A 17,000-nucleotide genomic window follows, 5' to 3' on the forward strand; every position below is an offset into this window, starting at 1 on the left:
GTAGCTCTACTAAGGAGGCGCGGTTAAAAAAAAAAAAAAAGGTGTGTGCGTTTTAGTGGACTGTGATTGGCTCTACGCCTACACGCCTTCTTGTGGGAACTGGTTGAAACTGGTTTGTCCCAATTTCTATGGATTTGTCACACATAAAAGGTCAAGCAAAGTGCACTGGTAGTTTGTTATGGAAGCCGTTTAATAACCAACGGCCTTCACTGTCTTGTACGTCGTGCCTAGCAGAAGTACAATTTAAGATGTTATGTCGTCTCAGCGGAATCCAACAACATTGTACGCCGGATTTTGCGTGACGTCACAGCTTTCTCTTTTCTGAAGTTCGATTGAGATCCGATGATAGTTAAAATATGGATGTATAAACCAATAAAACAGCGCAGTAACGATGAGAACTAGTTACGGAAACAACGTACGTGGAAAATATGGTGTCGGTCATCATCGTTTATAGCAAAATAAATTGTTGATTCAGCAATACAAAACTGCCGAGTCCTCATATTTACACTTCTATAACTGAGGCGCAACCACAATTTTTGTTGTGGTTAGGATGTTTATGTCGTCCGGGTTCGAATCTCGATTAGATGAAAATTGGTGCTATGTTTTGCAAGTTTTGAAGAATTTCAACTGATGTAGGTGTATCTTTCATGTTGCACCATTGGAACTCAATAGAAATTTTTTGGAGGATAATTTTTTCAGAGGGTGGCAGGGCGGGGTCGTCTTGATTTCTAGCTTACGGGGTGTTTTAAGTTTGAATTTAACATCGTTTTCAGAAATTCAATTTATTCCATGTAGCGTTTCCTTGGTTTTGATAAAGTTTCAATACTATAGAAACCTCCCATGATACAGCAATTCATTACCATAGTTTGTTAGAACAAGTTTTATTTGAAATGTAATTTTTATAAAGTGAAAGTGTATTTTTTTTTTTCCAGTATGCCCTTTGAATTTGAAGAATAATAATTCATAATATGTATATAAAGCTTCTGGGGGACCAAATATGTTGAGAACCGAAGATAATCATGTAGTGCTTGATGGTTAAGCTTATTTGCTGAAAAATATTCTACTTGACTGTCTAAATAATGATTTAATTTTTGGTTTCCTTAGTTGTCGTCAGTGGTTAACATGAATATTGAAATAATAAAAAGAAATGGAAAAAGTGTGATGGACACAACTGTTTTGTTTGAATGATCTGCGATCGTTGTGTTATGGACAAAAAATCTTAGTAAACAATGCATTTCCAACTATATATACCTATGACTATTTTGCAGTTCATTTTCTTCTATATGGTGAACTAGTCAAAGCATTTTGACCTTTCTATTTTAATATTGTTTATATTGATTAATTAGGCCTGCAGCTGTTTGTTTTTCATCATTATTTGTTGGTCTATTGTTAATTTTTTTTTTCCTTTCCAGTCGAATGCCTCATTTGTGATAGGCTAATTGTTTAATTGGAAAATTAGTTTATAGTTCGTATGTCATAGTTTCTTTGTAAACCTGTAGGACGATTTAGGTTACAGGCCACGAGACCGAAGCTCTGCGAGACCGAAGCTCCGCGAGACCGAAATTAATAAAGGTCCGCGAGACCTAAGGTCTTCGAGACCGAGGTCCGCGAGATCGAAGGGCCGGGAGACCGAAACTATTACTGCGTAATGTGTGTGTTTGTGCTACAAAATGTACAAATTTAATGAAGTGAATTAGACGTTTGGTTATTATGAGAAAATTGTGTCAACTGTTACAGGCTAGAGGTTAAAAGTCGACCCCTAATTAAGTCTGATTTCATAGTAAAATGGGATGATATATATGACAGTATACGCTATAACAAGGGAACATGTTGCGGTTTTCGGTTCTATAAGGAGTCAAAATTCTTTAGACTGCTCGAATTTCAAATAATATTATTGTAATGTAATGTGGCAATGATAAAAAAGTGTTTTAAAATGGTTCAAATCGCCCGTTTTCCTTACCTCTTCAGATTTTAGGTGGGGGGGGGGGGGGTCCACCAGTGAAAATTTAGTAGGACGCTCTCGCGGACCACCGGTTCGTGGAACTTCGGTCTCGGGGACCTTCGGTCTCGTGGACCTTCGGTCTCGTGGAAATCGCCCGACGATTTAGTTAAGATCGATGCTAGTACAGTCACTACGTACTTATGAATACTGAATTCCTACTAATTCGTCTGTCCGCGGTCAACTCACGGTCAACTTTACCACTGAAACCAAGATTACAATTCAGTGAGTATATAGCATCAACACACCCGATCCTATATTACAGGAAGTACTGTACACAACTATGGTTAATATAGCTCTCACAGAAAAATTGCCCACAAACTGTGATTGGTTAATATAGCTCTCATAGACAAACAGCGATGCATATCTTTACGGTCACCTATATACATTCTGGAGTTCATTGACTGACGTCTGCCGGGAAGCGAATTTTTTTTCCCAAACAGGTTTGCAAGTGTGCGTAAATAGTCAATCATGATTGGTCGGAAAAGTTACGTCATCACCATAGAAACCTTCACTTCGAGGTTCTGCATCCATTTGTTGCAACGAAGATATACCCGTTCAAAATTACCCGTAGCTTTTCGTACATATATTTAGATATGTTTGGAATTGGTTTAGACATATTTAGCACACTAGTATTGTATGATCTACTTTGATCGAAGTTTTCTGTGAAGGCATTAATCGATAACATCGCACAGTGAAAGTTTCGTACAGGGTACATCACACATGCGCTGTAGGCCTATATGTATTACAACTCTGTACACAGTGCAGTGACGGAAATATATCATACTATACGCTATACTGTTTTGCGTAGGCTATATTTACTCAAGACTCGCGTCGTGAAGTTGCTTTTAGTGTAGGCCTACCCATTCCACTAAACGAATTCTGATTTCAATAGAACGGCTCACGAATCGTGGATAACGTTAACACGAACCAAATAGAAGGTAGCGTATGTATCATAAGTGAGGTCAACATGTAATCCAATCATTAAACTCTGTACACAGTGCAGTGACGGAAATATATCACACTATACACTATACTGTTTTGCGTATATTCACTCAAGACTCGTAGTGAATTCACGTCGTGAAGTTGTTTTTAGTGTAGGCCTACCCATTACACGAAACGAATTCTGATTTCAATAGAACGGCTCACGAATCGTGGATAACGTAAACACGAACCAAATAGAATGTAGCGTATGTATCATAAGTGAGGTCAACATGTAATCCAATCTTTACAAGTAAAGTTAGTGCGTTTGAAGGGAACCCCCTTAACTAGACTCAATCAAGTGTCAGTGTGTAACCCAGTATATGTCTTCGAACTTCCAAGCGATGGCTATTATTTATGCTGACGTCACGAGCAATCTGATTGGCTGAAAACTCCGTAATTGCAAACCTGTTTGGGAAAAAAAATTTCGCTGCCGGGAAGCTGTGACTGACAAGGGGAGGAAAACAATACTCATTGTTCTCTGGATGACCTGTCCGCCTCTACCACAAGACCTACCTCCATATATGAGTCAAGGTTCCTTTGCGGTGCGTATGTCGAAACAACGGATTAGGGTACAAACATTGCCATGAGTGTAATAGACAACATCACCGGCGCCAAATAATAACAATAATAATAATAATTGACAAAAACAAATAATTATAATATTAATAATATAATATTAATTAAATATATAATATTATTCTCGACGTTGAAATGAAATAACTTAACAAGCAGTTCTTTTTGACAAAGCAGGTATAATTTTTTCCGGTATAAAATAAACTTTGTTATCCTTATAATTTCCATATCCTTAATATGAAATAATTCATATTTTGCTGTAAGCAGAAAAAACAAGAACAACCATCCTTTAATTAATGTCTTCTTTTGCAAATAAAAATTTATTCTACAAGTTGAGATGTATATATATATATATATATATATATATATATATATATATATAGTAGAAATATGTATAAAAACTCAAAGAAATTTGTTGCTCTTCTGCTTTTATCATATTAATCGTTTTATATCAGTTTGTTAAGATTAAGGTTTACTATACCCAGACATCAGAACTGCAGTGTGGTTTCGATGATGCTATATGCATAATCTTATATGAATGTGACACACTAGACATACTATGTTTACCAAAATGACAGATAATCGCGTCATTGTGGATTTTTTTTTCTGCAGATCAACTTTAAAGGGGTCTTGTGTCATTAACTTATGAATTTTAATATCGCGAAACTCGGAATAAAGCGTTTAGCCTACAACTTGTTAAAGTTTGTTTATTAGGCTATGGTAATTTAATGCTCTTATATGTAAACTTCAGATGGGGATGTCCCTTGTTTATTGTTAGTATAGTCTACTTGGGTCGCTAGTACTATACTTTAATGTATAGGGGTTGTCTGCGCATAACCAATCCGTCGTGATATCGATGTTGAGTAAACTTTTTTAATTGGTTGAGAAATTAATATATGAACCCGACTTATTTATGAATGCCTTTAAAACACATTACGTACTTCGTAAGCTTAACTGTTCCTTGTAATAAATTGTTATTTTAGATTTTTAATATGCTTTCGCTTTATGTTTATAAATGCGCCATGAAGTTTGTGAACAATCTCCGCACATGAAAACTTCCCGTACAAAATGCAGATAGCGAACCATTTTACATAGTTAATTCGCATACGTAAACGGTACCTGGTCATTTCCCCCAACGTATCTACATCCAAACCTGAAGTTTTTATTTGGCACTGAATCTCGCCAATTGCGAAATACGACGGTAACTTCAACAACGGAAGCAAAAATATACCGTAGGCCTAATTCAATTATTCACATCGGTATTGTTCACTCCAATAGCAACGTCGTATGTACAAAGAGAATACCTTTGTACGCAACGACGTATGTAGTGAGCGACACAGTATATAGCTATAGGCAATATGTTCACTTCTGAATTCGGATTCTACGGATGCCCATTAGCTAGTTACGGTAAATACGGTAGCTTATATAACAAGGTTTCCACAATTTGGCGTCTGGTGACTCCAAATCACCTTTCACTTCCATAAAAAACGATATGCTTCTTGAACTGAACGTGTTACAACTATATCTCCACAAAAAATAGGCTCCTTCTTCCTTATGTGGTACTCCTTCACTTGAAATACGAGATTGATCCAAGCTTTCCTTGTTGAGATATCGTGTTTAAAGGGTTTCACATTCTGACCCCTAGTGACCTCCAAATGACATTTGACCTCCACTAAAAACAATAGTCTCCTTCTCCTAAATGTGGTTATCTCGTACACACGAAGTATGAGCTTGGTCCAAGCTTCCCTTCTTGAGATATCGTGTTTACAAGGTTTTCACAATTTGACTCCTGGTGACATCGAAACCAAAAAGGGTAAATGGTAATTGTTTGAAACCCATTACCAGCAAACAGACGAAGGCTGTTACGTTATTGACACGATTTAGTTTACATTGGTTCGAGGAACTCATTTTAGCTCTATCTGTTCTTTATAAGGCATTATCATCTTTGTACTTCGTATTTGATATGTAGTGATATTTTTTACTGAAGCTTCAAGTTAAAAGAAGGGTAACTTCTCATTGTATTCTATAACTAAAATGCAAAATGCATTTGAAGTTTCGATGACTTCCGTGCACCATACTTCTGGTTGTTAGTATAATAACCAGAACTCGCTGTTACAATAACACTATGGCATGATAACACAGGCCAGTCTACTGTACGTGGCTATACACGCCTCCACCAAAACAATAGGGATACTGTACTCAATGTTATAAATCCACACACCAAGCATTAGAGGTGTCCACGATTTCCATCGTTTGATATCATGTAAAAAGTGTTTTCCAAGTTTGACCTCTGGTGACCTCAAAGGAAATTTGACCTCACAAGCAACATGATTCTTGTACTCTATATAGCAAATCTATATACCATGTATGAAAATATTCATGATTTCTACCATGAGAAATCATGTTTGCAAGATGTTCAGGCCTCAAAAATATTTTGAAAAGTACTCGCTATTAGGCGACCGTGACTAAAAATCTACTCGCCAAATTTCGCTCGCCACTAGGCCTATGATTGCTGTTCAAGTCTCCATAATACAACCTACAACATCAATACTTTTTGTGAAGAAAGATTATGCACTTGGGCAGATGCGTTGTGCTACGTAATTGCACATTGGACAATTATGTTTCTGTGCAGTATGAAATTTAACCTTATTCCACCAAAAGTAAGTAATGATCAAAGTAAACCATGACTCAGAATCATAAATAGGCAGCTATGCCTACTGCAGTATCTCAAACAATTAATCATTAATCATCTGCAAACTAGTATACCTACGAAGATAGCTTGGCTTCTGTTACATGAGGGCTCCTCTAATTTACTAGGCATATACTATACAGAAACTGGGTGTGCGGGAGTCCTAAGCATATACAGTACCTCACTGCTACTTTGAACCGCTGCTCGATTAGAGCGACTTCGTAAATTTTCCCAATTATTTATTTTTCCTTTTAGCTGCAGATTGATGCGCAAAAAATATCGCTATTACTCCATTACACTGCCTAAAATCAAAGCGATCTTCTACGCAACGAAAAGCAACAACAGCAAACTTGTCTCAAACTCCTTAAATTGTTCTATACTTTGCGAATTATGACTGATAGCCAGTAGGAAAATGCCTTAAAGGAAGTGAAGATTCGCGCACGAAGCAACGTTTGATGCCGGTAATCTGACCTTGTTTCGAATGAGGTGTAACAGAAGTGTTAGACAACACCATCGATCCCAGAAAATTAGACACTATGTATAGTGCACAGTCAATACATGCAGCTACGGTCAATACCCATGCACAACACAGTGTACATAGCAGCGATGGACATCTCAGGTCCAGATAAAAGATAACAAGGTATCACGTTTCATTACTTTCTGCATTTTGTAGCGACAAAAAACCAATTTAACTTGCAAGCAACAGAAAATTAACTTTTCAGAGGGCGGCACTCGGTTTGGGGCGAGTCTTCAATGCCTTTAGAAATAATTAAGGAGATGTTTTGCCATCTTAAGTTGATTTGTATTCTGACTGGTATTCTTCACGTTGTTGTGTTAACAAACTCTATTCTACCCAACCGTTGCTGGCCTAGACAACATAAAATTGCTCACAGGCCTAGCCAGGTCACATGATCATAAACGTGACGAAAGTCGAACGTTACTTTTAAGACCTAGCTATGCAGAAACTGATGGAAGAGACTACACAAATTGAGATCAACAGCTGATCCAGACAAAGCTCGTGAACTCACTGCCAAACTAAGACCGTTTTACACAATTATTTCGCATTGAGATTGGTCATAGTAATAAATCTAACTAGACGAACTGTTAAGTTTCATAAACGCTGCCTGGTCACAACGAAACTGCATCCAACCTGAAATAACTAAAACGAATAACGGCCAATAGAACCGCTCTACTACCAAAAAAGTACACATTTTTGCACGCAATGTAAGGCTTCCGAGCGGCACGTTGAAGCCAAAGCAAATATGTTCGAGTTTTCAGTTTTGAGTTTTGGATTCTGCAGATGCCCATAAGCTCATTTTCAATTGCCAATGGCCTCCTATTCGTATGAGGCGCGTAACGCACATGTTATCTGACAGGCTGGTCGGTGGGAGATACGGTAGCTTATAAACAAGGTTTCCGCAATTTGGCGTCTGGTGACTCAAAATCCCCTTTAACCTCAATACAATCTTATACTGAACGTGTACCAACTACATACTAAATATGAAATTCATCCAACCTTCCCTTCTTGAGTTATCGTGTTTACAAAGTTTTAACAATTTGACCTCTAGTGACCCCAAATGGAAATGGACACCTCCACCAAAAACAATAGGGATCTTGAACTCACATATTAATCCTTCACACGAAATACGAGATTGATCCAAGCTTGCTTTCTTGAGATAACGTGTTGACAAGGTTTACAAAATTTGACCCCTGGTGACCCCAAATGACTTTGACCTCCATACAAAACTAAAAGCTTTTGCTCCTAAATGTGGTCCTTCTACTAAAGAAATATGAGATTGGTCCAAGCTTCCCTTCTTTAGAAGCACCCAGTCCTCACGTGACAGTATTTCTCAAGAAAACCGTTTTGCACACAGTTTAGTATCTCGAGAGATGTTATCATGTATGATACTACCCAATGGATGACGTATCTTGTAGACATGGGAAACCCCGCGAACTTTTGAGGTATTACTCGTACGGCGGTACGGAGGTTGTACACAAACCATATCGTGTGTAAACAACCAGGTAAGCAACAGGCCTGATATTTTGGCCATGATAAAATTTGAATTTATAGAGCTTTTCAATATAGTTCCATCACTTTTATTGAAAATTAATAACTAAGGTAGAATTCATTTAGGAAACTGAAGAGCAAAGTACGTAAATGTAAAAAGAAAGTAATTACTATAATAAGTAATACTAGGCTAGGCTAGTTTAACTAAGTTAAGGCCTAGGCCCTAGGCCTACATTACATTTACAGCCCAGCCTATATGCCGGCTATGTGAGCTACTTCTATTATTTAAGTAGATACTAAGCCTGCGAATAATAGTTTAAAGACCTAAGGATAGCAAAGGACCCCTTATTACGTAGCTTATTTGAAACCCTATCCGTGTTAGATCATGAAGGAACATCGGGTAATTCATGCCTTCTGTTTTCGATAAGTGTTCAACAGATGTCAGTATAGGGCCTAGCATAACTTCATAATGTAAATTGTACTTCAGCCATATATAGGCTATCTATTCTGACTGTAATGACCAATTTTAGTCTGTGCTAATATTACTGCTATAGCAGCATTATATCCCAATTATAGGTCATGCACTAGCCTTACTGGCAAAGTGCAACAGCTATAGCATGGCGAGAATAAGTCCATTAACCATAGGTTGCATTTTTCAGCTCTCTTGACCTCAACTTACTGAAACTTTATGTCTTCTGCAAACAGACTGGTTAGTTTGGAAGAGTTGATTTGTTCACACCTTGCCATGTCTGCCTTAATCTGATAGTGATTTGGCTACTAGCTGTGTGAAGAGTTGCATAATAGATGAATATAGGCAGCTCAACTAAGGTGCGAAAAGATGGGACTGATTACTCAGCTAACCAACTGGAAAAAACCTGCCATTCAGTACAAACGGCGGGTTTTTGGATGCAACCTATAGCTAATGGACACTTTCGTGGCATGGGCCTTTAGAGCCATATGACTCAACCCAAGTCTTTTAAATACTCTAGGCCTAGAGGTCCTATAGAGTAAGACTAGGAATAATGGACGAGGCACATGCATATGGATTGGGCACTGATCTTCATAAACTTTGATGCAAGTTCATAGATGTTCAGGAAGGGGAACCCCTTTGGTTGGAGTGTCTTCTCACAACCAGGAAAGTGGCTCGGGCCTACTGTAGACAGATTGTGGCATAGTATCTTCCCTGATTGTTAAATTAATACGAACTTGTGCAACATTTACATTGCTCAAACCAATAAAAGAGCTGGTGAATCTGAAGGAAAAGATTGGATTGTATTTTGATTATTTTCAGGTTTTACATCATTCAATTTGAAAAGAAAAAAAGCCAGAACCTATATTGACATTTAATGAACATGTGATGCCAGTATGTTCTAAGACTATGCCATCTGTATATTGTAGCTCAAATTGGCCAGTTTTCTTTAGCTAGGTCTGCATTAAGTAATAGACCTATTCGTAAACTATAGTTCCAGTTGTGCAGTACAGCTGGTCTGTTCCAGCCTGATGGATTTGTGAGCAGAAACAGAATTTGAAGCACTGCAGTCATCTTCTTGTCCAATCACTATTCATCATTATTTCTGAATGCATTGCATGACTACCTCAACTATTGTGTCCTGTTTATTTTGTGTATCAAATCAATGACAGTTAATCATACTTAAGCTCTGTGTATATCTTAGAAATAAAATGACCCCAAAATATTTTTCCTTCTGTTCCAACAAAACAAACAGTTAACATACATTAAAGGAAGCTTATGGTTTCCTAGGCCTACACGCTTTATAAGATTTCAGTGTTTCCAAAACATATTAACATTGTGAGTACTGAAAAAGTAGAAAGAAAGGAATATTGATTTTAAACAAATGTCATTATTGATGGGTAAAATTAGAGAGCTTTAATTTTGTTGACATTACAGAATCAATTGTGAAATATTTCAACCACAAAATTGTGAAATACAGTCATTTTATCAAGTTCTTTAAACTTATTGAACAATTGGGTACCGTTGTTTTAAAGGTTGAATTTATTTTGTCCCCTTCTTCATTTACATTTATTGAAGAGTTTAAACACCTTACCAGAAGCAAGAGACTTCAGAGATTTGGAAAGAGCTGGAGGACCTTAGGTAAGGATCAGAGGGCGCTGTTTAGAGCCAGGGCCAGAAGCCTCCCAATACCCACATACCAGAAATGGAGGAAGAAAGAATGGACGCAGACCACATAAAACATACTATCAATGGTAAATATTCATGCTTTCAATATGCCAAAAAATTCTTGATTTTAATATGAGAAATCCTATCCCATTGCCATAAACTACTGATTTGTACTTCAAACTGTGTTTGCTTTAGAAATGAAATGTGTCCTAGGTATAGTGTCAGCAGCTGTAGTGTTAGCTGTACTATCATTGCACTCCCTATAAAAACGTTATCAGTACATCCCTGTACTGTGTCCAATGCACCAAAAATGTTGGTGAAAATGTGATAATTCAAAGTTAGCCAATCAAGTTCCAAACAATTGTTGTTTCATTTCACATTACCATTTTACCTATTATACAGTACCCTTCAAAAAATCCATATAAGCAATGCAACTGTGTCACGTAATATGTTATATTTGTGGCTTGTACAGTTGTTGGATAACTTCAAGTATTTAACACCTTGGCACTGAATGTGGGATACAATACATTCAACTTGCTTTAAGTTTTAGCCAAATGGGAAAATGTACGACTACATTCTAATATGTATGCATGCAGAGGAAAATATTGCATCTTGACACAGATAATGTCAGACAGGTCTATTTACATACTGTACTGTACATGACATAAAATTTAAATATAAGGTCAGATAAGAATTCAAGATAAAATTCGCTTAGTTCATTGGCTTTGTTTATCAACGTACAATGTATATCAACGTACTCAACAAGCATCATACAGCCTATTGGCTAGCCTTTCTCCACAGTCAGCTGGCAGATGTGTTATTGGATAGGTTATTATAATTACTGTATAATTAAGCATAGTAGTAACATGTTAACAGGATACTTTTTAATCTGAGCTCTGCTTCCTGATCAAAATGAAAAGAAAATTATGGTAATTATTAGTCATGCAAGTATGACAAATGCATTTCATGGAAGTCTTACCAAAGAAACTTTGGTGGGCTCATCCTACTGTATGAAGCACTTTGCCTTTTACTTTCCCTGTCATATTACTTGCAATATTTGTGCAGAAATTCCTAAAGTTATAAATCTCATGAGATGTAACATAAATTGAACATTATCAGATATCAATTATTTTATTGAACTACAGATTGACAAACTAAAAGAAATATACCAACCACTGAGGGATATTTGGTCCTGAGTACCGGAAGTGAGATGATGTCCTACGGAACATCAAAAGGAACAATGTTCCTTAACGAGTACCCTGGACTGGCCAAAGAGTCATTCAGAGCTTTCCTTAATTGTAAGTGATACATTGAGAAAGCATTTGGGGTAGCGAGAAAGTCCATCACTCACAATATTTGAAGGCTTGATAAGAGTACAGATGGACCAAGGTACACTATTGATATTGAACAAGGAAGAAAATTAACTTTGCAGTGTAACTGTTGGCATGTACACATGTAATTATACCAAATATAATTGGTACCATATTATGCCACCGAATTTAAATATTAAATGCAGTGAAATCCAAGAATCCACCTATTTGTACATAGTTATGCCGTTTGAAAGGACAGTCTTGGATCACCTATTTGCTTAAAACGTTGAATTTGAATGATTTTTAAACCTGATTTGTTTGAAACCATTCACTTTGGAATATGTTGGAATCTGGGTCATATCGCCAGTATGATAATGATATCATTTCATTAGTGCAGAATTATTTTTAAGTATGAATCCATTTATAAGTTTTAATTACTGATACCGGAAGTTTTCTTCCAGCTTTAATTGAACAGACTAAAGAATGAAGGTTTCCAAAACCATTCATTTTTGTGACAAGTTGTAATGCATTTCAAATATGTTACTCAAGACTACAAAGGTAAAAGTTATTGCATTGAGTTTCACCTAGTTTGTGAAGAGCTCATTTAGTATGTAACACCAGGTAGTCCAGTCAACTTAGTTAACAAGCAACCCCTCCAACCCCCCTCCCTTTCCATTTGACCCCACAGTATTGAAATGTAACCTGTTCTTGGAGAAGTTTTTCTTATTTTATGATTTTTTGGGTCTATAGCAAATTTAATGTAATGCTGCATTGGCCCCAAATATGCTAGACTCTCAAATATGGTCACCTTTAGTCAAAATTCCTTAACTGTTTTTTTTACCACCCTTGATGAAATTTACCACACCGGGCATTCAGTCATCTTGTGTGTGCATGTAGAATGTCTGAGAACAATTTGGAAGTAAAGACCTCCAGAAAAGTACTTTTTAAAAGTTCTAGCAATTGTAGCATGCTATAATTTGGGGCCAATACAGACTACCTTTAAATTACAATTATTAAAATTGACCGGTGCTGTGGCCGAATGGATAAAGGCGGTGGCATTTGAAGCAATGAGGCTTAGCAATCGGGAGGTTCGGGTTCGATTCCCGGCTGGGTCATATAAGGTGGGTTTTTCATCCAAGAGCAATCTACGGTTTACCCATCTGAAATGACTTTCTAAATTGAAAAAATTCCAAATTTGAGTTAAAATGTTGAATTGGAAACAACTCGACGTTAAAGTTGTAATCCATAAGCCCCTGTAGGTTTCTCCCATATTTGTGGTTGCTTAAGCGTCGTAAAAATAACTGCTGATTATTATCATTATTATTATTCAAAAACACAATACTGATTATAGTACTTGGGAATTGTGCCATAATCATACCAATTTCCTAAAATATTACTTTGTTAGTTAAACCACAATACTTGCTATGAACTGGAGTTGTATGTCCATACATTAACCTCTGTCCTTGGTCACATATATAATTTCACAATTATTGAACTTAACGAGAAGGGTTGCTGCCTTACATGCATGTGTGGATGTGTTTCGAGAGAATTAAATTTTCATTAGTGACCTTGCAGCTGTTTCCTTAAACTATTTCCACATGTTTCTTGATTTTCTTTACCGACCAGGGTTTTCCATCCAGTGCTCTTGGAACAGAAAAGGTGACAATCAATGTCATACAACCAATTTTTAATGAGAAATATTGTAAGTTTCTTATGAGATTGTACAAACACTGTTAGAACATTCTTATTTCTAAGTGATCTTGCCATTCATTTTCAACAAAATATGTTAATCAAATAACTGATAGTTTCAATTCTGAACAAAGAGAGTTACAGTGACATGTCAGTGGTATATATATGCTATATTGTTTTATACTCAAGTCATGTCTGTCACAAAATTATACATAATTAGACAGGTGTTTGCTCAGCTGGTGTCTTGTTTAGGTGTACCACCTATGTTCTTGATGAATTCCTTAGAAAGGACACTGACTACTCCTAGGCTGCAGATGCAGTCTGCAGCCTAGAAAACATGATTTTTAATGCTTTTTACATATGACATCAGTGCATAAATGGACAGATGTACTTTAGGTTAATTACCTTATAAATAAAATGAGATATCACATTGTAAAATTAATTGTGTTTTTTGAAATCACTTGCACATGGCTACAGCACACATTTTAATATGGCATGAAATGACATATCACATAATATGGAAACTTCATATTATTTTCTTTATGCAGGTTTTTTTTTTTTCTTCAACAGCAGGTTGTTGGTTAGGTGCGGCCCAATCAATTGTTTACTCCTTCTATCTGGCCCATTCATTCAAAAAGGTTGCCCACCCCTGTCATAGGCTATAATATGAGATTTTTCATTGGTTTCCTGTATGAAAATGTGGAGCCTATAAAATTGATTGCATTCAACAAGCTGGTGTTCAAGAGCACAGTATGTCATTTTTTATGCATATCCACAATAATCCATATTCTAATAATATGCTAATGCTATGGAGTTTCATTGGGTTATAATTTTCGACACATTTGCAACAAACAAGTACACAGCTTTGTTTCAGTAAGGTTTAAGTCTTATGATTAAGTAAGACTTATGGCCACCTCATGCTTTTACATTATTTCAATATCAAACAATAGTGCAACTAATTAGCAAAAACAAATATTCATTCTTTGTTTTACATTGTATTCAAATATTTATGGGTGTTATGTATATCATCAATTTATTTAGAATTATTTCTTTAGTGTCAATGTTAACATAAAAGGAATGAAAATTAGTATGCATGGCCCTTGCAATGTGATGATTTCAGTACTTTACTTAAACAAAATTATTGAAAATTTGTATTTGTATTTCCATTTCTCCACCTGTGCAGATCAACATGGACAACCGGACGGGTCCTATTGATTGTATTATCGTACCAGAGATATGTTTAAGGTCCATGGAAATTCAGCCACCAGTTTTAATTGTTCTATAAATACGATATCTCAAGAAGAGGAGCATGGACAAATCTCATATTTATTAGGTAGATGTTAATTACAAGAAGCCTATTGCTTTTGTGGAGGTCATTGGACATTTGGTTACTAGGGCTCAAATTAATGAAACCTTGTAAACACAGGTGTAATTTTATAGCTGCAGACAAAAATGTATACATTTACCTCAACAATTACCTACCTCAGCTACCTATCTTCTCCCCTGGCCACTTACTACATGTTAAGAGGCAGATTATTGGCTGACCAGAATTTTTCTTGCCATTTGATAATTGATTGATGCTACGTTTACCTTGCCAATCTGTCATCTATTATAGTGTAAAGGTATATTTTCCTTTAGGTATTTAGTATTGGTTTTCATTTATACTGTTGTTACTATTATGTTTCAAAATTAACATCCATCCATTTTATACATATTATACATATGTTTTATACATACTTAATTGATTTATGGAGTAAACAAATTATATATATTGAACATGTTGATCCTCCTGGACCTTTCTCAACAAATGTGCAGTACGACAGTGTCAGTTCATCGTCCATAAAGGGTCTCATTTCTTAAAGCAGCATTTTGAGTCCTTTTCTATGATTTTTCTCAACCTCACTTACTCCACTATGTCATAACGACATACATAACTAGCTTATCTATTTAAATCTTACTTCAAATGGTGGCATAAAAGTCGAAAAATTGCAACTTTAAACTTTGTTTTTCACAAGATATTTCCGTTAGAACCCAAGAAACCTCGCCCATAATATGAATATTTAAACACTACGAACTTCATTGACCAATAGGTCTATGTAATACAACACCATTCTTTATTTGTGTACAGTCTATATGACAGTTGTACCAGGGAGCTCCATACATCTCCCTGGTTGTACCAACACAAAGTCTTAAATCTATTTTTAGCAATGCCTCATAACTAAACCTGCATCTCTGATTGGTTGAATTCAAACTAGTGGGTTTTGGGGGAACTGTATGTGATTAATTTTAACTGTGGAATTTGTCGTGGACACTCTTCTCATTATCTGCAAATATCCTTAATTACTCGCCAATTAACGTTGTTGGCAGGGAAAAACTTGGCTAATATCTTAGTTTGCTGTTTTGTGATTGATATATGTAAAAAACTTGATAGACATGTCAAAAAAGTAGAAAACGGCGACCAAACGCAAAATGCTGCTTTAAGGTGTTTGTTGGAAGATTATTTTCTTGCCATTTGATATGGGAGTGTGGTTACACACCTTGCCAATCTTTCATATTTAATATTGCTCTTTCATACAGGTATGGAACTATATTCTTTTACATGGTTTCCTTATATTACAGCACAATTGAGGAGTACTGCCTGTTCTATAAATTTATGTTTATATCCAGAACTACCGTCCGATTTTAAATTCAGTGATATAAATACATATTATGCCCTTTGATGTATTATTGCAGCTCGATACTTTGCCAGACTTTCATATTTGTTTTTATTACAAATTTATAAGATATCATTCAAACATATATTTATGAAACTCTCAGCATATTAAACAAAAGTTTATTTCACAATATGAATTGGTTGTCTCTGCCAACTTGCAGTTGTTTTTTCAGTGTTTGAGTTTCTCATTTATTATCACTATTAAATGCAAATGATGACCATCAATGGTCTGATATCCTGACTAAACATGGTGAAGAATGTAGAGTGAAGACTGACTGTAATGGATGTTATAATGGAACAAAGCCCACAGACAATAAAAGTAACAATGTTGATACAATCCATTGTGAGGAACCAACTGCAGAATGATCAACGTTAACAATACTAATTTAATAAAATAGTATCGTGCGACAGATATATTTCAGGGGAAAAAAATAGTAGGTAATTATTTAAGAAAAGAAAAATAAGGCTATGATTTACATATTCAATACATGGTAGTTTCACCTCTCAAATTTGAAAAAAAGTGAACTAATTTTGATTTCATAGACTAATTTTAGTTTAAAACACAATTTTGGGTTGAAACAGTGTACCACACTAAGATTTCTGTTCATATATGGCACGATTGATATCACATTCCAATACCCATATTAAAATAGAACATTCTGATAATATAGTAATCGGCGTAGTTTCACCTCTCAAATTGAAGAAAAAGTAACAATTATTGACTTCAAAGGTTTATCTTAGTTAAAACCCACAATTTTGAGGACAACAAGAACTGTTTGATGTACCACATGTAGAATTCAGTTTGTAGGGCCCAAATTATAACCATGTCCCTGCTTTTCGAGAGAACATACTGATAGCAGAAAGTTTCACCCCTCAAATTTAGGAAAAGGCGACAAAT

General features: G+C 35.9%; 1 long non-coding RNA gene across 4 annotated transcripts; it reads left to right on the forward strand.

The window, feature by feature from the left end:
* Window positions 1-8,068: 8,068 nt before the first annotated feature.
* Window positions 8,069-15,815, forward strand: LOC139976218 (uncharacterized). 4 transcript variants are annotated; one of them, XR_011796042.1, is made up of 5 exons: window positions 8,069-10,476; window positions 11,536-11,688; window positions 13,327-13,402; window positions 13,960-14,139; window positions 14,573-15,815. It is a non-coding gene; the product is annotated as an uncharacterized lncRNA (long non-coding RNA). The 4 variants fall into 4 exon arrangements; XR_011796040.1 differs by lacking the exon at window positions 13,960-14,139 and having other exon boundaries at window positions 8,069-8,267; window positions 10,301-10,476; XR_011796041.1 differs by having other exon boundaries at window positions 13,960-15,815.
* The last annotated feature ends 1,185 nt before the right edge of the window (window positions 15,816-17,000 follow it).

The sequence above is a fragment of the Apostichopus japonicus genome, chromosome 2 (genome assembly GCF_037975245.1).
Source record: "Apostichopus japonicus isolate 1M-3 chromosome 2, ASM3797524v1, whole genome shotgun sequence".
Classification (NCBI taxonomy): Eukaryota; Metazoa; Echinodermata; class Holothuroidea; order Aspidochirotida; family Stichopodidae; genus Apostichopus; species Apostichopus japonicus.